The 25,005-nt window shown below is 42.1% G+C and overlaps 1 protein-coding gene across 1 annotated transcript in view; it reads left to right on the plus strand.

Annotated features, from left to right (window-relative positions):
- Positions 1-8,384: 8,384 nt before the first annotated feature.
- The window catches only part of LOC133956514 (prickle-like protein 2), a 37,077-nt gene continuing 20,456 nt past the window's right edge, over positions 8,385-25,005 (plus strand). The window contains exon 1 of the mRNA XM_062391632.1: positions 8,385-8,717. The gene's annotated coding sequence lies outside the window, so the exon portion shown is untranslated. The remainder of the gene's footprint in view (positions 8,718-25,005) is intronic.

Consider the following 25,005-nt stretch of genomic DNA (forward strand, 5'->3'; position numbering starts at 1 on the left):
CATGAAATCGAAGTGTGAAGGACATGGATGTTGAACAGGCATTGAGAGTGAATAATAGTTATAGAGGAAGAGGAAGAAAGCATGTCTCTGGGTGGCTATGTATTAGTTTTTAGTTGTGTTGATGCACTTTTCATGCAGGGTTCTAGCACAAACAGACATCTAATGCTACCAAAATCTTCTTTTCGAATTGTATGTTGGAATCCAAATGCTTTTTCCGGACCATGAAAGTGGATTATCTTTGCTACGTGACTCCCCTCCTCCTGTATTGTGGCAGTGCAGTTGTGCATTGAGCCACGAGGGAATCAATGGCTCATCTCCTAAAAGCTCTTAGTGGTCTTAAGCGAGAGTAGTAAGAACCGAGCATTAACCAGTTCAGCGCCAGACAACTGCAACAATGTTTAAAATAGTAAAAAATTATATTTCTCTTGACTTAAACATGCAGAATAAAGGGATAAAATCGTAATCTTGACATCAACAGCAACCTTAATCACTGAATAGTCACATCTCTGAAGTCTGGGTGTAAAGATTAAATTGATGGCATCAGTTTCCACGTATGCTCACTACATCTAATAAAAACATAAAGAGAAATGAATATTAGATAGACCGGAAAAATGAACATCTCCAACTGGATTTCAAAGAGCTTAACATTTAACAGGCAGTTTTGTCAACGTACATTTCAGGGAAGAGGTTGAGATTGTATTTTGAGGAGAAAAACACAGACCTGTCTAAGCTAAAAGCAGGTATGCTAATTGGAAAAGGGACTCTGGGACATAATCACTCCATCAAAGTCCTGGTTTGCCTGTAAATAGTCACACTTTGGTGGCATGAAATACAGGAAATGGTGATGTTTGTTAAGATGTGGAAGGTCACCTATAAAAAGCGAAGCCGATCAAAGCGAACACAGTGTGTGTCTCAGGCCACGCGTCTACAGCGAAATGTGTTTTCACCCATAGGAAATAAGCCTTTTTCATGTTTGTGTGCGTCATGTTTTCTGCGAAGCGGATGGCAGATCCATCCACCTTTGAACAGTAGTGTGAATTGTATTTGGTCTCAGCTGAATAGTAGCAGTTACAGAGAGGGAATATCTTTTTCAGGGTTTGTGGATTGCATGAACCCAGCAGCTACAACACATTGTGCCATAATTGACTTTCTGTTTTTATGCTGGGTGAGAAAAACAAGTTACTCATGGGTAAAACCAGATGTTGTCATCACTGTGAGACAGTGTAACTCTATATCACTTAAATTCGACCAGTTAGACTTATGGTGATATCCTGATTTCTCCTCCATCATTACATTACATTACATGTCATTTGGCTGATGCTTTTTTGTCTAAAGCGACTCACAATTACTACACTCAACATATATGAGGGGCCATTTAGGGGTTCAGTATCTTGCCAAGGACACTTCGGCATGCAGATGGGGAAGAGTGGGGATTGAAACGGCAACCTTCTTGTTGGATAACGACCACTCTTCCCCCTAGGCCACACGGCCCCCAAATGATGTTGACTTTTGTGGTTTCCAGCAAAATGGTTGATGATGGATTTGTGGCACCTTAAGTTTCCAGTAACAGCGACATCATTGGGTCCGAATCTAAATAATTAGCTGATTAGGACTTTTGGGTCATAACGTAGACTTCGCCGATTCTCCTGTCACATGTCATGCCATTAGCCTTGGCTAACAGTGTAGCGTGAATCTATTATTTGAGAAAATCCTTCCTTCTTACAGTACACCGGCACATGCTTGCCCAGTGTGCTTGAGTGGTCATATGATTTGCGTTTTCAGAAAAAGATCTAAAAGTGACTCAAGGCCAAATCGCAGGAGTGGAGAGAGATTGTTTTTAGTTGGAAAACTTATTGAAAACCGATTTCAAAATGAAAGAACGTAGTAATATGGATGTAGCTTTTTGCACCAAACTAAGATGATAATCTAATCAAAATCCTTATCCCTGTTTAGCATAGTCATGTCTGCGATTTATATTATCACCTAACATGTCATAAAAAAAATTATCAGGTCCTGAATTGTCAAATCTATTTAAGACTGTGGCGGGATTTGTTTTGATAGATTAACTAATGATAACATTAAATACAAGACAAGTAGGGCCTTTTATCTTAGAAATATCTTTTCAAGCCCCTTTTTCAGAAGCCAGAGTGTAGTCTTAAAACAAGCGGCTTTACCAAACCACATAAAACAGTCTGATGCTAGTTTGCGCATAGTGATTTCAATGCTGAAGGCTACATCACATTTCAGTCAGCTATGTATGGCTGCTCCATAAATAACAATAATTTTGACAAAAAGAAATGATCATTAATAGCATTATACAAAAAAATTACAAATAGAGCTAATATATTTAACTTGGTCAAATATGAAAAAATGCAGACTCCAAAGTTTGAATATCTTTTTTCGTATCTCTTATTGTCATAAGCAAAATGAATCCCTATTAAATCAGCCTTCTAATGTAATCAGGCTCTGTAGCTTTCAGTACAACCAAATTATTTTATCCATGGGGATGACAACGCTCAGGTGGAGGGCAATATAAGGGAGGGGAGAGAGCGATTACAGTCAAGACAAAATGAGAAACCCCTCAAATGGCCTGCTTCTCATTAATCATTGAGCCGTGTTTTTGTTTAAATGTAGTGACTGCCTGTTTTGTTTTGTGATTGGGCCTCTGGTTTGGTGAGAGTCTGGGTGTCAGGCCTCCTTGTCCGAGTGACAGTGAGGAATGAGAGTCCTGCTTATCAGGCTGTAGAAGCCTGATGTGCTTGACTCAAAGGGCAAGCAGGATGACACAGACTCTGATAGAGGCAACACATCACTGTCATCCTTATTATTTCCCTTCTCCATTGACCTGATCGCCCCAGTCACACGGTTCACCCTGTCCAGCGGGACATTGGACTATTAAAGAGCAAATACTCTCCTCACTGTGGAGCGGAGTTATACCTGCGGATGCAGCAATCTCCTAAATACAGCACATACAGTGTCATCTGAGGGTATCCATGCTTTCATTCATTTCCCCATTAGTCCATACTCGGAGATCCACGATAAAGTGAAAATGTTCATAGAAACTATCCCTAATTTATTAAAGAAGGAGATAGTATTCAGATCCTTAATTCAGTACTGTGAGTAAAAACCCTCCAGAAGCTTCAGGCTTTCCACAAATGTTCTCTGGGGTTTAAGTCTGGAGCAGTTTACAGACGTGAACTCTGGAGGATGTCTGCAGAATTGGGTCTGGACTTTCTCAAGCAGCTTCCTTCCACACATAACCGATGCAGCAGGAGATTCTCCACTCAGACGTGTTCACAACAACACAGAAAGAGTGTTCAAGTGTGGAATGGTGCAGCCGACATGAGGCAGGATGTAACGTATTAATTCCACCACAGAGATCACATTGTATTTACACCACATTGACACCAGCTTTGGGCCCTGTACATTGTGCTTGAGGTCATACTGACAGGTGGACTCCGATCAAAATCTCAAGAAAACTCAAAGCAAGCAGGATGCATCTGAGACCAGAATTTTAACGCCACAGCAGAGGGTCTGAATCATGGACCGAATATAGACATGAATGACACATCTCCACTTCCTCCTGTTATGCTTTTGATGACATTTGGAGTGTGCGCAGTAGTGATCATGATGTGAAGCAGTTGAATGGAAGTCTTGCCGACACACACACACGCACTGGACCAGTCAGTCTCAGCTGTCGATCATGATATTTCACCCAATTATATATCATCAAATAACTGATTGAATCCAAATTTACTGGGAAAGTGAACATACACCAGTGTAATAAGAACTGCTTGAAATGAACTTTCAGTCAGACAACTCACGTTCAAACGTTTATTGCAGCAGTAGAACAGGTTTAGTGTTTGGCGTCTAAGCTCCAACTTAATCACTCCCCCATATGATTACACATGAATGATGGGAGTGATGAGCAAATACTTGTAACCCCCGTTGGAGCCTACAGGTGGAGGCTAGGGTGGGGGAGGGGCTGAAGCAACTGGTAAGCAATCATGCGGCAGCAGTGCGAGCAGAGGGGATAATGGGAAATTTCTCTCTCCTTATATAGACCACTTGCTAAGGTGGGTGTGAATTATAGACGGTTATGGAGAGGGATGTATGTCACATGATGTATGTCACACGATTGGAGTAGCGCAGCTCGAGATGGCTGCCTGAACAAGCTCACTGCAGGCGTCGCTCCAACAACAATCTTCAAACAAAAAGTATTTTAACATGCACCCATGCAACCACTCCCTCATACACTTAGTTACACTCCTTTGAAAGAACAGAGTTGGGAGTTCGGGCCTGTCACCTTTGTCATCCCCTGACACAGCAACAGTGATGGAGGAGATTAACCTCCCCCCCTGTGTCTCACTCACCGTCCCCCAGAGCAAAGACAATGCTCAGTTACTGAGATAGAGCACTGCAGGACAGCGCTTGCCCCCCCTGCTCAGAGCGTTTAACATCAATGTGCTTGTGTCAGATTGGGATGTTCTCAAGGGAGCTGAGTGAGTGAGCTGTATAGTAAAAAGAGACACACAGAGACAGAGAAAAGTCCCTCATGGGGTTCAGATATAAACCCACCCTGGTCACAATAATCTCTCTGGCATCAGATTTGATCTGATTTGATTTTTGCCTCTCACCTTTTTGTCCACTTCACCTGGTACTCAGTATCTCTGCCCCTTCTTTTCAACACCTCTTTTTCACACAAAGTAATCACTGAAATCCTTTCACATCGTGTCATTCACACAGAAGGGTAACAGGATCCCATGATAAATGGTCACATAATGTGTTCAGAGACGCGTGTGATCAGACTCTGAGGTAGCCCAGCTAATTGACTGAATACGATGCAATTGTAGGTGTACAAAGGCCACTAATGAATACATAATTGTGCATAACAGTGGTAAAAGGCCAAGGCTTCCTGGTTTGAACTGTAGTCATACATCCTGTCGTGCATCGTGTTCACTATACTAAAAATAAAATTGTCAAATACTTTATTCCAAATACTGCATATTAATACATGGGTATTTACATTTGTATTATAACATCGTAACTTTTTTAGTTGGAAATATTTGGGAGGAATTATGAAGTCGTCCTCAAAGTGCCAAGTAGCTGTTCAGTTAAATGTTATAAAAAACATTACTCCTTTAGCCTGTCAAGTGGTAATGTCTTTATATCCCCGGCTGATATTTCCAAGTCTCTGCTGTAAATGTCACATATAAATTTGTGTGCTTGTCAAATTATCCAGCGTTCTCATTTGGATCCAGCTGCTTATTCTTATATAAGTCCATACAACGAAGAGAAAGAGCGGTGGGGTGTTTTGACTAAAGGTCTCTCAGAATAAAAGCACCCAATGTGAAATATGTCCCGAGAGCTGGAAACATACAAATGAGATCGACACCTCAAGACATTCATTTCTTGGAACCAGGGGCAAGTTCAGACGGATGTCGGTGCAACGTCGGTCTTTATTAACTGAGAGAGCGGATTGTCTGAGCATGTGAAGCTTTTGTTAAGGATTGTGTTTCGGTCTAAACTGAATTTGGTGAAGTATCTGGACACTTATAAAACTACACACTCTACACGACACTACAAACTGGAAAATAACATTATATATTATAATATATATTACTTACATGGAATACTAAACTGCAGTCTAAGTGTTTTTACATCTAGTACATAATTACATTTTGATGTTGATACTAATTTTTCATATACTTTCGGTTAACTGTCTAATGAAGACTGTAATTAATCATGTTGAATATAAAGCCAAGATAAATTAATTTTGTTTCCATCGAGGTTATTTTTTTCTGCCGATATTGAAAATTTGAGGAGAAATAACAACATGTTGGGAATCAGTGAAGCAGAGGATGTTCTATTGCTATCATCTGAAGGCAAAGACTAAACTCCCAGCCATGTAGAAAGACATTTTTGAGAGGAAATAGCTTTAAAAAGGATGCTGCATGTCCTCGCATGCTTCTTTATCTTTTGTTCTGCTGTGAGATGAACAGCTATTGATCTCTTTTACATCACTGTTCCTTCATTTACCCTTTTATATCCCCGTCTTCACACCCTTTGGCTCTAACCATTTCCCCTGCTAGACCGGAGATGACGGAAATACATTCGGATGTGTGAACCCTGCAGTTGACCATCACGGTTTTAGATCTACAGTTGCTAACAATTTCTGGTGACAGTTATTGAGTTACCTTTATTGCATTATGTGCTCCACACTTCACAGATGTCCCACATCTTATCTGATCCTCTTTGAAACTGAGACCAAATTAAATCTTGTCTTGACCATAAATGCTCTTCAAAATTCATTACCAGTGTAACCCTCGGAAACAACCCATTTATTTTGGCATGTGGACTGTTGATTATCTTAATACTTGCTTTTGCAGATTTTAAATGATATAATCATGAATAATTTCTCCTTTACAACCAATTTGACCGTGTCTTGTGGAGCATGACCCTTACATAAATCCGAACAGGTCCCCAGAGGGTTGTGATAAATGGTTCTGAGGTGACAGGGTTGAGTTTCAGCGGTCTCACTGAAGTTATGTTGATGTTTATACTCTTGTTTTGTTTATGTTCTCAGGAGGTCAGACAGAAACTGGGTTGGCGCCTCACTCAAATTCTTACAGGGGCCCGTGAGAGCCATCTCCACCTATTTTTCACGTCAAATTGTGTTTACAGGCATTGTTGGCGAGTACTGCTCCATATGTGAGAAAAGTTGTGTAAAGCCGTTTGTGGCACCGGTGGGAGCTGTGCAAAATCTGATAAACTGCCTCAAGTAACACTTTGTCAAGTCACAAGATAGTGTTGACAGGCCTGTAGAAAGTTTCAACTGTCAAGCAAAAGATGCAGCGGAGAAAAACACAAAAATAGAAAACAAAAAAGCAAATATAGACATTTCCATCTATCCATATAGTGAATTTAGCATCTCTCTGTATCCTGCTCCCAATCCCAGCTTGAGGCTGTATTAACTGCTACTGTAAATATATACAATATCCTTTGTTTATGTGTTTGAATAATCTCTACCAGTCTGTTAATGTTACTTGCTTAAATCATTTTTTTAAATTTATCAATAATAATTTGTGCGTGTGTCTGAGGCAATCGTGACGGCATGTTCTCGAGCCATGTGTGTCAGTTACTTGGTGCATTACGGTAACATTTTTGAGCTTTTTTCAGTTATGCTGTACTCCTCTGTTTTTTTCTACATGAATTTTAAAAAGTCCGTAATAAAAGCAGCTTTTCTCCCCAACAGAAAACACTGAATCTTCTCAATTACCTCTTCAGTGGTCCCGATGGTACTTCCGGTGTTATCCTGCTTTCATGGAACATCACAACCTCCCTAAAGTGGTTTTCAGGCACGCTGCCGAACAAACCCAGATAAAACGAGAGTGACATTTCTTACACTTACTAGTTGGCCAGCAGGCCAATGAGAGCAGGTTTGGCTTTGTTGGGAGTTTTTTTTTTAAAGAGACAGGCGCTCAGACCAGTCATTTCAAACAGAGGCTGAAGAGAGGAGCTGCAGCAGTGGACAGTTTGAGGAAAGTGATGAGTTTTCGGAGCATGTCAACCTTTTTAAGTAATAACCCTAATTAAAAATTAAGCTATGCGTCCAGTATGGGTGTGAGGTGATGTCGATGATATGCAGCTTATTCTGACGTATCTGTTGCCACACCATTCCTAATCTGGAGTTCTTACTCTTATTCATCAGTGTGTAGTACATTGCAGCAGTAGTTCAGTGACTTTGTGCTCTATTTGAGTCATTAACCTTCCTTTTCCCAGGAAAGTTACCAGGATCAGACGTCATCGTACTCAAATGCGCAGCCTTGATAAAATGAATCTTAAACCCCAGTGAGTCACACCACGCAAGCAATGCAGTGATTAATGCTGTATGTTGAAGCCATACATTATCTTTATGCTGTATGCTCTGTGAGCTAGAAATTATGTAAACGACTAAAGGGTAGAATTGTCTTCAATGCTTCGATCTTCACCATCAAGAGCAAAGTGTGTCAAGTCCTCGCAGACACTTCTCCATTTCATTTTCATTTTCTCAAAACAGGAGAGCATAAATACTCCTGTTATTCTAATCGGAGGCTGTGTGCCGACGTACCATTGGCTGACAGCTGATGACTCATTTTAACAGGCTGGTGTGGGGCTGGCAAGGAGATGGTGGGTGAGTGGGTAGGTGGTGGTGAAAAGGGGGAGCAGGAGGTGGGAGTAAAGCTCTTCTCCCACTGCTTGTATGCTTGTGTGCATTGTTGTTGTCAGAGCACGCTGCTGTTGTTTTTTTCCCACGAAAACACCCAACATAAATACACACAAAAGGAGTGAACTTCATCCCTGTTCACTTGCTCGCTGTTTTTCTGCTCGTTCCTCAGCCATGGTTGCCTGTAGCCACACTTGAGGAGAGACACTGAGCCTGGAGGAGAGAGAGAGAGAGAGAGAGAGAGAGAGAGAGAGTCTTGTGCTGATCACTGAGTCTGCAGCCCCCAGCCTTCCCTCTGTTGCTGCTACAGTAAGTGTGAAAGGCAGAGTGGGAGAGGCAGCGGAGGCAGAGCTGCTGTTTGTCTCTGAGACTTGGAGCGAGGAGGAGAGCGCTGTGAGCTGTGCAGAGCAGAGCCCGTCCGTCCTATGGTATGTGTCCAGTGTGAGCCCAGTCATCTTCTGCCTGAGCATCCTCGCACACCCGGAGCCTGACACCAGCCGCACAGACTGAGGTGAGTGTCCTCAGCCTCATGATGAAATACTCCCAGCAGTGTAGACCCAGTTTGACTAAACAATTAAGAATGATCATCATTTTAAATTTCACTAATGACATCGACGTGCATTGCTGAAAGTTTTCTTCCATAAACCGGGCGAATCCGTTACTAGCGTGTGTGTGTGTGTGCGTTTTGATGTGACAGGTGGGCGTGCTTTTACATGTATTGCAGGCAGGTGAGTTTTATTGTGAGGGCTTGTGTATTTTATGATTGCCGACTGGGGGCGGGGTGGGGTGGGGTGGGGGGGCGTTGCTGCTCATAAGAGCGAACCTGATTTCATCCCCATGTGTTAATCCATGTGCCCCCTGAGCGAGAAAGTGGGTGGAGTGGGAACAGTTGGAGCTCTGCTTCTCTTATCTCCGTCTTGTTTAGAAACAGAAAAAAAGAAAAACCTGTGTCATCGCAGATGTTGCGCTTCAGACAGAGTGTGTGTGTTTGATGGAATGCAGATTGTGCATTTATTTCGGTTCATTGGATGTGTGTGTGTGCGTGTGCGTGTATGTGTGTGTGTGTGTGTGGGTGTGCGTGTAGTTTATTGCCAACTGAAGGTGTTTACATTTCAGATTTTCACTGTTATTCTTGAGTCAGCATGAGGCTTTTGTCTCAACTGCGCAAGACGTGTCCTGCATTCATCCCCACTTGTTGTGGCATTGATGGGAAAATCGAGTCCATTACATAATTTAATCAAGCAAAGATCTAATGAGCGACATCATGTGTGGCTCTTGTTTTCCTGCAGTATGAGCAAAAGTACAACGTGCTGTTAATATGAAGCTGAATTATTAAAGGGTTTGTTTTGTTCCTCATGTGTTGTTTTTGACAGGAGGGCTTCAAGTGATGTCACAGTTTTAAATCGTCATATTTATTTAGTGTTTACATCGTGTTAACAAAGGGCTACTCATATTTTATATAAATCTGTCTAACAATCAAAAACATGTCAGAGCTGAGCTGCCTCTCCTCCATGTTAGTACGTAACACTTGTCGCTTGTGCTGTCGAATGCAGTGATGTAATTTGTGTGTAATGGCAGCTCATGAGTGTTCACCTCAGGGAATCAGCAGGTTGGTCCAGAATTGCTTCCTCCCAGCGCACAACCTGTTGAATGAACTTCGCCTTCTTTTGAAGTTCGCTGGAGAAGAAAGCCTTCATCTGCCGTGACTCACTCCAAGCCTTTATGATTTGCGAACACAGAGGGCAGGGGGAAGACGAGGCTTTGAATGGGACCATATGGCTGAGTGAGATTTCACAGAGCCACAGTGTCAGCGTCTGGATGGTTTAAACCCCTGAGCCATGACCATGAACTGCGCTGCCACCGAGAGTGAAAAATCCCCTCAGTGTTTCGTCTCACACGCTGGACGCTGGCATTTGTTTGCCCTGCGACTGTCAACCTGTCACTGACTGTGATGTTGAGGAATCAGCTCCCCACTGACCATTCCACACCCCTTCCTCCCCCATCCTTCAAAAATATCTGTCCCCCCCATCCATCCATCCATCCATCCATCCATCAATCCATCCATCCATCCATCCATCCATCCATCCATCCTACCCTTCATGTCTTCATATCCCTCCCACCGGCTTTCAAATGTTTGTCTCTTCACTTTCACCGAGCGCCTCCCTCCACCCCCCTCCACTCTGGTCGCCACAGAAACGGCTGATTCAGGAAGGGTGGGCGGGTGTCTCCGAGCTCGAGCTGCTCTGCCCCATGCGGCGCGTTCACAGTACATTTCTGCTTCTGTGCTGCTTTTATGGTCCTGATATGCTGACAGTTCAGGTGGCTCAGTAAGATGTTATACAATCGTATCAACTTGCACAAAAGGCGGCTTGTTCAGTTCCCTCCGAGGACATGTTTGGTATTTAGAGTTGCGTTGCCATTCATGTTTCAGTTTTCTCTTCTAACAATAGCGTGATCCCAGGCAGCCTCCTCACCGCCCCTCGTTTATTTAAAGGCTCACTTTGCTGAATCTGTGAGGACGTATTTAATGATTCCGATGTTGTGTTGCTCTGGAGAGATTGCGGACTTCTTTGTGCTGATACATACATGACACTCAGATTGGAGTCACACTGAGGTGATTAATAATGTATAAATACACCATGACTGAGTCGTTTAATAATAGATATAGTATGACCTTTCTCTTATGTTCGGTTGATGAAGCAGAATGAGGGTGATGGGGTGCAGAACTGGAATGAACAGATGGAACCGAAAGAAAAATGGTTGATAAATTACCCCCTTCCTACCCGTGTATTAAGCTAGCCCTCCCACTCAAAAAAAAAAAGCCCAGTGAGCAGCAGATAAAAGATCTGCTCTTGTAATTACAGATGAAACCCTAAGAAGTGGGGGAGTTATTTTGTTTTCCTGTATTTTTTTCTAAATCTATTTTGTTGAATTTTTAGGTTAGGTCCGGTTGCCATGGTGATAGTTTGTACAGTAAATGGACAGGAAATAAAACCTGTAACCCACCGCGGCAAATCCAAGCAGGACCCCATGAGCCCGTCCCACTGTGCCTGATTCAATTAAAAAAGGGATTTTTGTATTCACTCAGGAGGTTATAATGGGGACCAGCTCTGCCCCCTTGAAATTCAGTGATTGGCTTTTTTATGTTAATCATAGAAAAACATTAATGATCACAGAGTGGCAGTCTTTCTACAGTTCACAATCACTGAATAATTAGCTGTTGAGAAAAGTTATTCGCATTTAATTTAATTTGACTCTTCACTGTTACCCTGCTCTTGTCACCATACGGGGACAAGAGCAGGGTCCAGTGACTCTTATTGATATGAATATAAAGTATTTGCTCATGACACTCATGTTATCTGATTAAATGTCTCAGATGACGTGTTCTCTGTCTTGTTTTTGAGGGGAAAAAAAGGATATAAATATATGCAGGCTGCAGTAGTTTTTCCTCCCTGCAGTGTTCAGCCATTACAGTCAGCGGTGACGCAGCCCGAGACTCACACAGCACACTGCAGACCCATCACGAGACACAGCCAGAACAAAGAGCACACACACTGTCATCTAGAGCTCAACATGGATGAAAACACTGAAGCAGCTTTTAGCAGCAAAGAATCTTTAGGTTGAGAGAGTGGGACGTTCAGAATGACACCATGTGCTGAGACCTGAGCGCTCACCCTGCTAATGTTAAAGACACTGATCGTCCCAGGTACCTGGCGGTCCACTGCAGCACTGGACGCCCCAGGTGGGACATTGAGATCAGGAGGGCGTCAGTGATATGTCAGGGTCACAGAAGACGTAATTTTCTATTCTAATCTTGACAATGCGAGGTATAATTTGTGCGGAGGAGTTCACAGATGATGCAACCGTGACAGACAGCAGCCTTACTTGTTGAACTTCAGTCCAATGGTAAGTTTATAAAAGAGTAATCCACCAACACTTGGCTTCAGATTTAAATAGCTGCAGATTGTCTTCATTGACAGGGATTATTCAGATTTTTGGGAAATATTTGCATTGGCCCAGAAAAGATTGCAATTGTGATGATGGTTGATTCAAATCTCAATAAAATAGTATTTCATTGAATCATTTTTGATGTTATATTTGATGTATATTTTTGAACAATTCCTCAACCAGTCTGTCGCACTACAAAAGCTTTTTGCATTATCAAATATAACTTAAATTTGGCCGTGCTATTAAAACTGAAAAGACAGGATTGTTACCAAACTGTGATTATTGATGTTAAATTATAACTCAGTTATTTGAGAAACAATGTTATGTAATGTAATGTGATGCTAAAACACAAACATTTTCATTGTTTCTCATTTAAGAAATATTCAAATTTGGAGATAGTAGCAAAAACATGGTTTACTTACAATTCAAAAATTTCAAATTTGCAAATAAAAGCAGACTTTTGCTTACAAGGGTTTTGAAAGACCTTCCCTTGCTGGGACCCTGGGCTCCAATAATCTGCCCCCCTCCCCCTGAGATGGGAGAGAGTCCTGCCCCCCTACCTCACCGTCACACTGCTTCAGGTGCTAGAAGATAAAACAAACTGGTTTGTTTTTAGAAGCTAATTAAAAGGACGATTAAACCTACATCATAGAGAACGATTGAAAAGTCAGAATGGACAAAATAAAACTGTCTTCTTAACGATCTACTGTAAGGAGTCAAAATACGATTCTTCAATGACACAGACCATTGGTTTGTATCAACCTGAGCTACGAGGATAATATAAAGGCACAAAAAGCAAACCGCAGCATCATTGACAATAGCCTGTGTTACTATAGATAGCTATGATAGGTCTGTTAATGTTTTCTGATTCTATTCCTATGTCTCCCGTTCCTTTCATTATCCAGAAATGAGGTAAAAATATCACTGATACGCACACTGCCATTTTGTTAATTTGTCACCGGATTGAGGCACAGTGGCGAGGTCCCGCTGATTCAAGCGCTTGACCAATCAGTCTCAGCTGTCAATCATGATGCCACCAAGATAGATTTCTCCAACAAGGTGGCCCTGTCTCTTTACTGAGCTGTTTCTGCTGAAGCGGGCAAGTCGAATGTCTTAACACGTTGCTACGAGGAATTAATACAGATATCTTCTTTGATAATCCGCCCAGATGCTTACAGGAAAATCTAAAATACACTGAGAGTTAATCCGATGAGTCATGCTCTGTATAATATTTGAGGTGCAGACGGTGTGATTTGATTTCAAGCGTGAAACGAAAGGTGAATATTTAGCCTTCAACCATCCCTTAGCTCAATCCCGCTTCTCTTGAAGTGGATCCTGGATGATTCCCTGCAGCTGCCTGCTGCCTGATGACTAATGTTCTCCCAAGTGTCATATTAAAGCCCCTGAATTATTTTAGACTAAGCCAATCATTAACTTGCTCATTAAATATTATCGTAGTAATAATACTGAGACCCCTGTGACTCCACCAAAGCAGAGTTCTGTAATTGTTCCCAAAGCGCGGTCTTGTCCGCGACATTATTCAGGACTCATCAACAGCAGCGTCCTGACTCACTATGGTTCTTTAAAGATTCCTCTGCACTTAGTGTCGGGGTGTTTCTGCACTAACCTCACTGTTCTGGCCAATAATTCCCATCTGGAGCCGTTCTCGCTGCCATCTGCTCCCCTGCTCTCTTATTGGACAGCCCTTTCTACAGTTGTGAGGGGTCTGCTTCAAAATGGCCCCCAGACTCAAGGATAAAAGAGGTGAACTGGGAGAAGAGAGGACAACAAGGAGGAACGGAGATCCGTAAAAGGTTGGGGATTAAATGGGATTCATCACGGCACATGGCACACAGCACACGTTTCATTGGCACCGAGGCTCTGTGCTTCCCGGCAGTTTCAACCCAGTCTCTGACTTATGAACAGCTTCCCCAGGAAAACAATATCCCATTTTTGCTTAGTCAGAGAACGACAGTTTTGATAAATTAAAACTTTCAAAGCAAAAGAGAAACAGAGGCTGCAGCCATAGTTTAGGTGTATGGATTATTGCCAGGGGAGAGTGACAGCATGATGTAAGTGCTGCTGCTGTTGCTGGTGTTGATTATGGTGTGTTGGTTCGGCCTCACTGACGAATGATGAATATGAGGAAAGTTAACTCCAGGGGAATCGTCTGTGGTGCTGCTGTGCCCTGAGGTTCAGTGCTCACTCCAGCCTCATACTAATGGCATCATTACTGGGCCTGTGAAACCAAAATGTGTGTACTGGCACATGCACACACATGCACGCGTGCAAACACATACACATACACACAAAGTGGATGCAAGGAAGCATAGTTTCACATGCAAAGAGTCACTGATGCACATAAAATGCCAAACTTAATCAGACAATGTTAGAAATGTATGCGTTCCGATTATAAATGCACTCGCAATGAGATTTGACTTCATCCATTTTCATTGATATGTAAAAACCAAGCACTCCTCTGCTCTTCTGATCAAAGTACCAAAGTACAAACCATCAGCTCTTCACTTCTCTCTCTCCGACGCCTCATCCTCTCCCCGCATCAAGATAACAGGAAAGACATGACAGGATGGAGGAACCAACTAAATGTGCATCTGTCAAATAGGATGTGCTCAGTCAAGTGTCATCTGAAGTGATGCAATTTCGGTTAACAGTATACAACAGTATCTATACATAGTAAACGTTGGTGTAAAGGCCTGTTACCTTCGTCGAGGAGGTTGTTTCCATGCACGATTGTTTGTCTGGTTGTTTTTCTGCTGACTTACGCAAAAACTTCTGGACTGACTGCAAATACTCCTCACATTCTGTAACTGATCTAAATAAACAAGCATGTTTTTTAAATTTATTTTACATGGCGAAATAGGGTATGAGCCTTGGCAGAGGTGTACGCTGTTTAAGCACCCTTCTAGTTTCCCATTGATTTGTTAGGGCTTAGTAATATGATGATATTGTAAAGGGTCTCTGTAGATTTATGGGTGCATTGTTTCTTTTAGGTTGACGTGATGGATGTGAAAATAAGATACAAACTAGTACCGACTCAGTTTTCAACAAACTGCTCCCAGGGACTTTACCCTTCATGAATCGGGGATTACACTGCTATAAATGAAGGTTTGTGTTTTCACAGTAGAATAAATGGTTTTGTCTTGCATTATAGTATGAACATAATTTCTTTTCAAATCAAAAAAAAAAAAAATCTCCGATGTATTGTTTTCACAGCTACATCTGTTTCATGACTCCATCTGCAGTACAAACTCTATACGTTTAACTAATAAAGTTCACAATGCATGAAGACAATGTAAAGTGTATTTTCGTCCCATAGCTGAATACGTTTTCCATCTTGGAATAAAAAAACAGTTTACGATCGGGATGGTAGGGCCGATAATGTGATGCAATGAATGAACTATTTGCATTGAGTGGAGGAGTTCATTTCCATCCAGATGATGAATGAATAATACAAATTAAATGGCTCCACAAGAGGAGGAAGGTAAACCAGTGGCTTTCAAGTGGCTATTCACTGCTGATGCTATTGCTGTAATAAATTAACAGCGTAGTTAAGTCTAAATTTTCAGTGCCTTCATGATTTTGTTTTAGTGATTTAGGGAGCAGCATAAGTCTACTGTGCTTAAATTCGCTAAATTAGTGCCGGGTCCGTTCTAAACGGAGCTGTTTGAAATGTGCTGTTTGTTTGACCTGGGGTGATGCTGGTTGAGGCTTTACTTTCTGAAAATGTAAAAGTGCATTAATTGAGCCGCGGACAAACAAAGACCAGCAGGACTCGGTCCACAGAAATCTGATGCCTCGCCACCACTGCTGCACAAACAGCTGTTCAGTGGAGCTTGACTCTGAACGCAGAATCCCGAACACGAGACTCAGTGGATGTTGCTGTGAACGTGCTGTTGTTGTGATTAACGGCGTCACCTATTATGCTGATTCCTAGCTGCTGCTGCTACAGAGCACTGGTCGCCCTTTTATTCAAATTGTATGATTCTGAATGTACTGTACCATAAGCCCAAATCCCAACAAATTGGAAGCTGCAGTTCCCTTGCCCCTTATCAATAGTTTAAAGTCAATAGTTCTCCATAGACGGTACGAAATGTAAAGGACAGTAGCCTAATTGGTCACACGGCACAATTTAAAGTTTTGTCCTGATGGTGGTGCCAGATGAAAAGTCAGAGAATTACCAAAAATTATTCAGAAACCTTTTTTAGTGACCATGAAAGCCTGGGTATAATGTAATCAGCCCAGAGTTGTGTTCTGACTGACTAACCAACGCTGCCATCCCAAGAGCTTTGCTAAAGAAATAGTGAGAGACACTCATAATTCAAGTTGATTTAATTTAGGATTTTCTAACAAGGCAAATTATGTTATGTGTGTAGATGTAAAAGCAGCACTGCACCCTGGAGAGGGTGTAGAAAAAGTCAACAATCTGTGTGTGACTGTGTGTGTGTGTGTTCCACTACATCTTCTTTTCCCAAGAGGCTGCAGTGGAATCATTTCATCACAGATCGAAGTTCTTTGTTTTCTCATTTGAACTCTGCGTCACTCTAAACAACTGTTAACCATTACACCTCCTTTGTAAAAACAAAACGACACACATACACAAATACTCCTAACCAAAAGATTATCTGTGTGTTACTGCACCACCTGGCTCCATCTCCCCCCTCATCAAGCAGAATCACATCACTGTTAATCCGCTCGTCTCAGCTCATGGCGTACCGACACTGCAGGGCTCAGCTGCTCCCTCAGGGCTCCCCTGAAGCCAGGAGTATAGAATGGTGTTCACGTCCTCCACACTCCCTTTACCGCCTCTCCCACTCTCACTTTATTTCTCTCTGTGTGTTAGACACATGGTCTTTGCTCTTCACTTGTATTCTGCTTTGTTCTTTTTCTCTGTAAAGACGATGTAACGGACTCAGGCACTTACAGTCCAGCAGTGGAAAGTACATTCACTACGGGTTTTCACACCTAAAAGTCTGTAAAGTACAGACTGTTGATTACAGTCGATTAGAGCTGTATTGTCGATTCAGCTATTGAAATCTAAGTGCTTTGAATGGAGACCTCCTCTTTGATTTTGGTCTGTTGGTCCGGACCATGTTCTAAGACATTTTTTACACCTGTTATTTGGGTTGAACTAAACTGAAAAGTCGGAAGGTCTGGACCAAACAAGGTAGGTGTGAAAACGCCCTTAAGTAGCCTACTTGTACGACTTTGAGGTACTTGTACTTTACATGAGAATTTCAATTTTTTTGAATTGCTTGAATACGTTATTTGACCACTAGTTTCAGATTTTGCACATAAAAAATAACATTGAATCGCAAAATGGCTGAATTCATCTAAATAAACATTTTAAACCCATAAAGATCAAATTATCCAATGTTTTCCTATTAAAATAGTAAGAGTAATTAGTTTCTCAAATCCTGACACCTTTAATCAACTAAATAACTCCTCAGATTCATCTCATGACGCATGGAAGCATTTACTGCAGAGGAAGTAAAACCTTCTACCAATACTTTCCTTCATTTTGCTGATTATACTTCTTCGTATTGGAAAAGTTTTACTCAAGTAAAGGTTCTGCGTACTTTCCCCCATTTGCTGTGGGTTTAATTTGCAGTGGCGACCAATGCATGAAAACCTGAGACATGTTTCTGTGTGCGCCCCCTCCAGCTGTGTGGTCACTCATACCAGTGGCAAAACAGACCAATACCCCCCTGCATGTTCTTGTATTTGTTTATTTCCTTCGTTCCCCACTGGCTCCCCGAGTGGTTTCTCTTAGTGTTTTCAAATTGTTGTGGTTTCTGTCGATGGCAGAATCTGATGCCGGCTCTTTCATCCTACGGAGGGAACTTACGAAAGTGGGGGAGTTATGGAAGCTATTTTGGTGGTGAAACTCTCTGGAGGACCATCAGGGGAGATCCAGTACCAAGGAGGTAATTGAATTTGAGGTTTGAGCTAATGATTTTTACCAACAGCGGGATGTTCCCCCGTTCTCCTGGGCTCACAGTGTCATGCATGGCCTGCGCCGTGCGTTGCTCAGGCAAGCCCTAAATCATCCAATAATGGTTTTGGAGCTAAGTACCTCTTACTCTTATAACAAGCATGATTTAATGGTGCTTGTTAATCCAACAACATATACAGAGCTCTTCAGTTTGTGTGTAGCCGTATAGGCTTCGCTGAACAGATGCTACACTACATTCATTGCCTTTGGAGAGCTTGATTGTTAAAAAATCAAAACAGTTAGAGGCTAATTAGCTTAAGGATATTTTATTATACCTCCACATATGAGTTGTCTTATTTAGATGATTGTGTCTTCAATTCTTCGGGGAATTACTTCAGCTATAAAAGCATTTGCAGACGAGAACTTTAATCTTTCTTTTTAACAATATCATTCCTGAAGTGTCAGATATTGACATCTCTCCCTCAGGTTATGAAGTAATATTTGTAATTAGATTAAACATCTATAAGACGAGATATGAAGGTTTTTATTAACTATCCTTTAAAGTCCTATCAAGGGTAAACTCCAGACAGTTTGACAGCTTTGAAGCAGCACTTTAATAAATCTTTTCTTCATTTGTATTTCAGTCAGGAACAGAAACTCCCCACCCCAGACCCCTTGTCTCCTCACCTCCATTGTCATCTCTCATCCTTTTTATGTTGCTCTACATAATCTCCATCTCACACACCGTCTCTGCTCTTTTACCCAATCGGATTCGATTATCTGCCCTCTATTAAGCCGCCTAAAATGTTTATTTCTTTTTCAGGCTCAGTCGTAGCTCTTATCGCTAAATGAGAGGGTCTCATAATTGTTCCTCTTATCCCATCCTGGCTCACTACACACACACACACACACACACACACACACACACACACACAGTACTGGTCTCTGGTGCTGTGCTCTAACCCATTTAGAGGCGACATCTTGCTGTTGCCCTTCAGTTGCACAGACTCACTGCTAATGGCCATCAGATTCTTTCTCATTAGTTAATCGTGTTTTTTGATAATGTCTACAGCTCGGAGCTGTTAGCTGAACAGCTTTTGGCTAATGGTAACTGATCACCTCTGCACACAGACCAACACTGACCTTTTTTTCTTGCACTTTTTGCATAGTCTAAACGTGCCCATTATGAGCGACTGTATTCTTCATTCATCCACAAAGACAATCTGGTGTTTATCTCACTGAACTTTTCATCTCATCGCACTGGGGCTGGGATCAGAGGCCAGTAAAAATACAGCCTCTGTTAGAGATAATGTCAGCGCCCACCTGTCTGTATGTAATCATACTCTTACCGGCAGTCGGCGAATATAATTTTCCTCTCAGCGTGTCATTCCTGTTTTCCAGTCATGGAGGAGTAAGCAATTCACAGATTTACAAATTCAGTGGGAACACACACACACCCACACACAGTATGGCAAGCCGATTGAGTATTTATTCCATATCCTTGATATCAAGTTTCAGTCCCCTCCACTAGTTTGGTCACTGTCAGCACTAGTTGGACATTTGGTCGCACTAGTTCGGTATTTTACTGAACTAGTTGAACAAAAAATCTTACTAGTCACTCTTTTTCAGCAACTAGTGGCACTTTTGTTCAACTAGTTAAACAGAAACCTTACTAGTAACACTGTATGCCGCACTAGTAGAGCCAAAGTCTCTACTAGTGGGCTTTTTGCTGCACTAGTGGCCCTTTGGACCGAAATAGTAATGCTGAAAGTGTTACTAGCTTACTAGTGAGCTGTAAAAGCTCTGACATGTAAGCTAGTCAAACATGGATTCAGCTTACTAGTAAACTAGTGGCCTCCAATTTTTTGCACTAGTAAACTAGTGGGAGCCCAAATGCACACTAGTAAACTAGTGCAGCCAAAAAAAACACTAGTTTACTAGTAAAAAGCCTATTTTGACCTTACTAGCAAACTAGTAAGGTGCAAAATGTGTACTAGTAAACTAGTAGGGTAAAAAAAAACACTAGTTTACTAGTAAGCTGAATCCATGTTTGACTAGCTTACATGTCAGAGCTTTTACAGCTCACTAGTAAGCTAGTAACACTTTCAGCATTACTAGTTCGGTCCAAAGGGCCACTAGTGCAGCAAAAAGCCCACTAGTAGAGACTTTGGCTCTACTAGTGCGGCATACAGTGTTACTAGTAAGGTTTCTGTTTAACTAGTTGAACAAAAGTGCCACTAGTTGCTGAAACAGAGTGACTAGTACGATTTTTTGTTCAACTAGTTCAGTAAAATGCCGAACTAGTGCGACCAAATGTCCAACTAGTGCTGACAATGACCGAACTAGTGGAGGGGACTAAAACTTGATATCAAGGATATGGAATAAATACTCAATCGGCTTGCCATACACGGCAGCTTCACACCGTCACACACACAGATTTGTTCTTTTTAAAGTCTTTGTCAGGCTTTGACCTAATCCGCTGAGATTTGATCGATGTGTCCCATCTCATCATCTGCATCTTTTAAACTGTCAGAGTCAATTTATATTGCTTTGTTCGCTTTGGAACGACTCTCGCATGAGTCATTACTTGTCCATTGTTGATTTGTCACGGCACAAAACCACAGCTTTTCAGACAAAAAAAGGGGAGCAACAATGATGAAGGATGTCAAGTGAATCATTCCTTCGCTGGCTATACCCTCGCCACTCTTTTGAATTTGGGCTGGTACCAAACTCTACATAGTAGGTATTGATTCCTTTTCTTTAAACCCAGCACTTAAACAGATGTTGCAGGTTGTTGATTTCCCACTAGACAATCACTTTCTTGATTTGCAGGATTTTTTCCACGGCACAATATTTAAATCAACATTCCTCCCGATTCAATCCTTCCGGGTCCATCTGCTGTTTCTCAGAATATATAATGTGAATATTTAAGAAGACAATCGCTCCTTATACAGTGCTACACTAATACTTTACTGCTACCTGACGGAGGAGTCCAGAAGATCATCCAGACTGAACACCAAAAGACATCTCTTTCTTCATCTCTTTCTTCATATTTTACACATGCATGGGGAGCAGTAAATGCTTCCCATATGGCAGCATCCACACATTTGTCATCCCATCTGCGTTGGTTTAAAAACAAAACGTTTGTGGTTCCTGCGCTGCCAGTAAAAGGGAGATTATGGAAATATATTGGGATTCATAACACTGGCGAGAGTGCTGGGATTGTGAAATTAACATAGTGCCAAGCCAAATTCTGATCATAGATGTCAGATAAGAGAGAGGATTTCTCTGCTCAGCCCCAAATAAGTGGCCTTTAAATAATTTATCACAGGAGGAGACTGGTGTTTCATGTGTGTGCTATTGGCTGGACAAAACCCATGAGCATAGCTGTAGGTTGCATAACAACGCTGATGCAATTAAACTTGCCAAAGGAAGAAACCTGATTACTTTTTTAAATGTTCCAAAATTAAATTAGCTCATGTTCATGTTACACATGAAACCATCAAAGAAGCAAACCTGTCTCCTAGAAATTAAGCTTGTGTACAACTACACTGCAACTCCGATGCATTTCACACGATTCATACTCACTGGTTGAGATATGTTCAGAGGGAGCACGTTTTTTGGCAGAACGAAGCACTAGATTTATTAATTCCAGTGGAGCAGCCAAGTGGCGGCTCTCCTACAAATAGATATTGTACTGCAAGTACTGCATGTAAAAGCCTTAAAGAAGCAGTACATTTAGTCCAAATTCCTATCTTTTAGCTCACCATAACTAAGAACTCATATTAACCAAAACCATTATCTAACCAAGTTGTTTTTGTGTCTAAACCTAACACAACCATTGTGTTGTCAGGTTGTAAAAGAAATGTCTTGTGAGTAGAACTGCAGGGAATTAAAACAAGGAAAACTCTTGGATAAGGTTTTATGCTTGTTTTGGTAAAAAAATTATATAAAGGGTTTTTGATAAAAATAAAATGCAACAAAGTGCAATGGAAAAAGACTTGGTTAATAAATCATGCTCTTAAAACATGTGACCTAAATGCCCACAGAGGTGAAAACATCAGATAGATATGAAGGGATTGGAAGATGTTTCACATTTAACATGAAACAAACATGAATTGCCATTCTCCACCATTCTAGCAAAGCTTTTATTGTTTGACTGCTGCTCTTCCTCTCCAATGATTTGTTCAGAAAACTAGCATCACCTACTGGCGTTCTTGATCAACCACCTCCTAAAATTGTTAGTGGATGGATTCCCACCCACTGAAATATTTTATATTAACATTTTTGAGAACTTAGAGCGTAAGACTAGAAATATTGTTTGATGGTTTCTTTCTGCCAACCCTAAATTTTACTTTATTTACAGTGTGTAAGAGAAAGGAGGAAACCAGTTTGAACCTAGTTTTTAATCCATTATATAACTAAAAAGTTACACAATAACCCATATAGTAGAACCCATCACTGGAGGATAGGCTGATAAATAGCATAGTGCTTTGATTCAACGGATAAAACGTGGCGATGACTTCCCTGGCGCTGTAACCCTGGAATCCGTTGGAGTAATGGAACAATCTTGCCAAACAACAGGCAATTTAAGGGGGTTCAAGCCCTTGTCCCTCGCAGCATTGAGACGATGCAGGAATATGACCGAGTTCTAATACTGTGCAGAAGCTCTCAGGGCTGTTATTGCTCAAGTGTTGTTGATCACCGGGAAATGGCACAGCTACAGTGTATACGTGTTCAACTCCTTTCTGCTGTGATGCTTCATGTGAGGAGACCAGTGGGAGGACATGCACAAAAAACCAAACGCATAGCAACAGACTCTTTCTCTTATCCTGCTTTCTCTCTCTCTCTCTCTCAAACACACACACACACACACACAAGGCACATTTACATGTATACGCACATGCACAGACAAATAATTAAACCCCTGTATGGATGTGGCACGCATGTTACTCTCTCACCAAAACCCGCCCATACCAGCCCACCCCCACAAGCACAAGCCACTGTGGGATAATAATGGTCCCATATTAAAGATTTACACCCACGGGCAAGTTATTTAAATGGCATCTCACAACAGGAATTAGCCTCAGTTCGTGAATCGGCAGCAGCAGCAGCCGAGGAAGAGCATCCACCACTGCCCTGCCAGCTGCACTCACAAAGGTCATGGGCTCAGTCTGCAAGCTGATACACTCTGGTTCGTGTGTTTGTGTGTGTGTGTTTGTGTGTGTGTGTGTGTGTGTGTGTGTGTGTGTTTGTGTGTGTGTGTTTGTGTGTGTGTGTGTTTGTGATGCCATTATAGAGTCACACTCCCGTTGCAGCCCACTGCCCTGTGCACAGCCTCCCCTGTCATCATACCTGATCACGACTGTCTGTCAAATCAGGTGGGGAAATTCCCACAAAGATCGGGTAGGCTTACGAGTGCAGCCAGTATCTGTTTCCCCCCCCCTCGCTGAGACGCAGGTTGGCTGCCCGTGCAGCGGCGGAGCGCGCGATTCGCCTGTTGAAACCCTGCAATTCTATTTCAGGCCATCCCACACACAGTGGGAGAGGAGCAGGAATGTGTCACCCTTTAATTGCAGCTTTTCAGGTCCTTGTGAAATTTTGTACATCTGTAGGTAAGAGAGTCGTTCTTTGGGTTTCAGGAACACACCTCCAGCAATTAGCACATCAGGGACGTGAACAGTAGCGTGTGAGAGTGTGTGTGTGTGTGTGAGTCTGTGGTTTGAAGTAACCATTTTCCTTTATCTGTTTGTACCTTTGGGGTGCACAGCTTCTGCACATGAAAATAACGTCCTTCCAGCTATTGATGACAGCAGCGCATGAGTAATGCAGACGGCCAAATTTGAGTGCGTGTTATGTTCCCAATTATATCAACAGTATTGTCACCCACTCCGAGCGATTCCCAGTCTGTTCTGCCAGCTGAGCCACTGAGCTTTATTCCTATAGAGTCAACCCCTTTCAATTAATTTCTTGTTAGTCCTGATCCAAATAAGCCGCAGTAAGAATTTAATCCTCATAAATGGATTATGAGGTGATTGGTGCTACAAGAGCACTTGTTTGTTATTGAAATGAAGGGTTATGTAATTCTGAATTTGAGGGCGTATCAGCGGCCAATCAGATCCGATCAGTTACTGAGCAGCTGTGTCGTTGAAATAAGAAGGGAGAGGAATACGATTCGTCCCCTCTAACAGTAGAAGACTTCTAACAGTGTATCGACTGCTTTCACGAGTGAGTCCTTGATAATGATTTTCCATGCACACACTCACACACACACACACACACAAACACACACTGCTCCCCTTCTGTACACATTGGGATTAAGAAACAAGATGGCAGAATGAAGAGCAGTGAACTTGCTAGAAATCCATTATATTCAACACAAACACACACACACACAGACTCACACATTTAGCTCTCATCTCCTGCATCTATTTCGTACACTTAGCTCAACGAATAGGATATTTCCTGTTGAGCCCGTTGCTTGATTGCCATGCAGCTGTTACTCATTCCTCTCATGGATGTATATCAGAGAGTGTTGGGCACATGTTACCTGACTCCATGGCAACAGGCTCCCGTACAGGAGGTTACTGTGCTCGGCTCACTCGCTCCTTTGCTGAGTGAGATCGTTCTGCCTCCGTCACCTGTGTGATGGAGATCTTGTGAGATGCATTGGGGAAGTTTCAGAGGGAGCCGTCTGTCTCGAGCAGAGGCATTAACGATTCATCGAGGAGACAAGAGAGAGACGAGCGAGTCGATGCCTGTCTAATGTAAGTTTGTGTCCTCTCTGCAGGAGCGTGTTTGTCACCTCTTCATACAGGTGTGGCAACAGAGCGTGAGCCTGGCCCTGAGCTGTAGGGCTGCGGGGCTATGATGAGATCCTGCCCAGACTCGAGTCTCG

This window comes from Platichthys flesus, chromosome 7, assembly GCF_949316205.1.
Source record: "Platichthys flesus chromosome 7, fPlaFle2.1, whole genome shotgun sequence".
NCBI lineage: Eukaryota > Metazoa > Chordata > Actinopteri > Pleuronectiformes > Pleuronectidae > Platichthys > Platichthys flesus.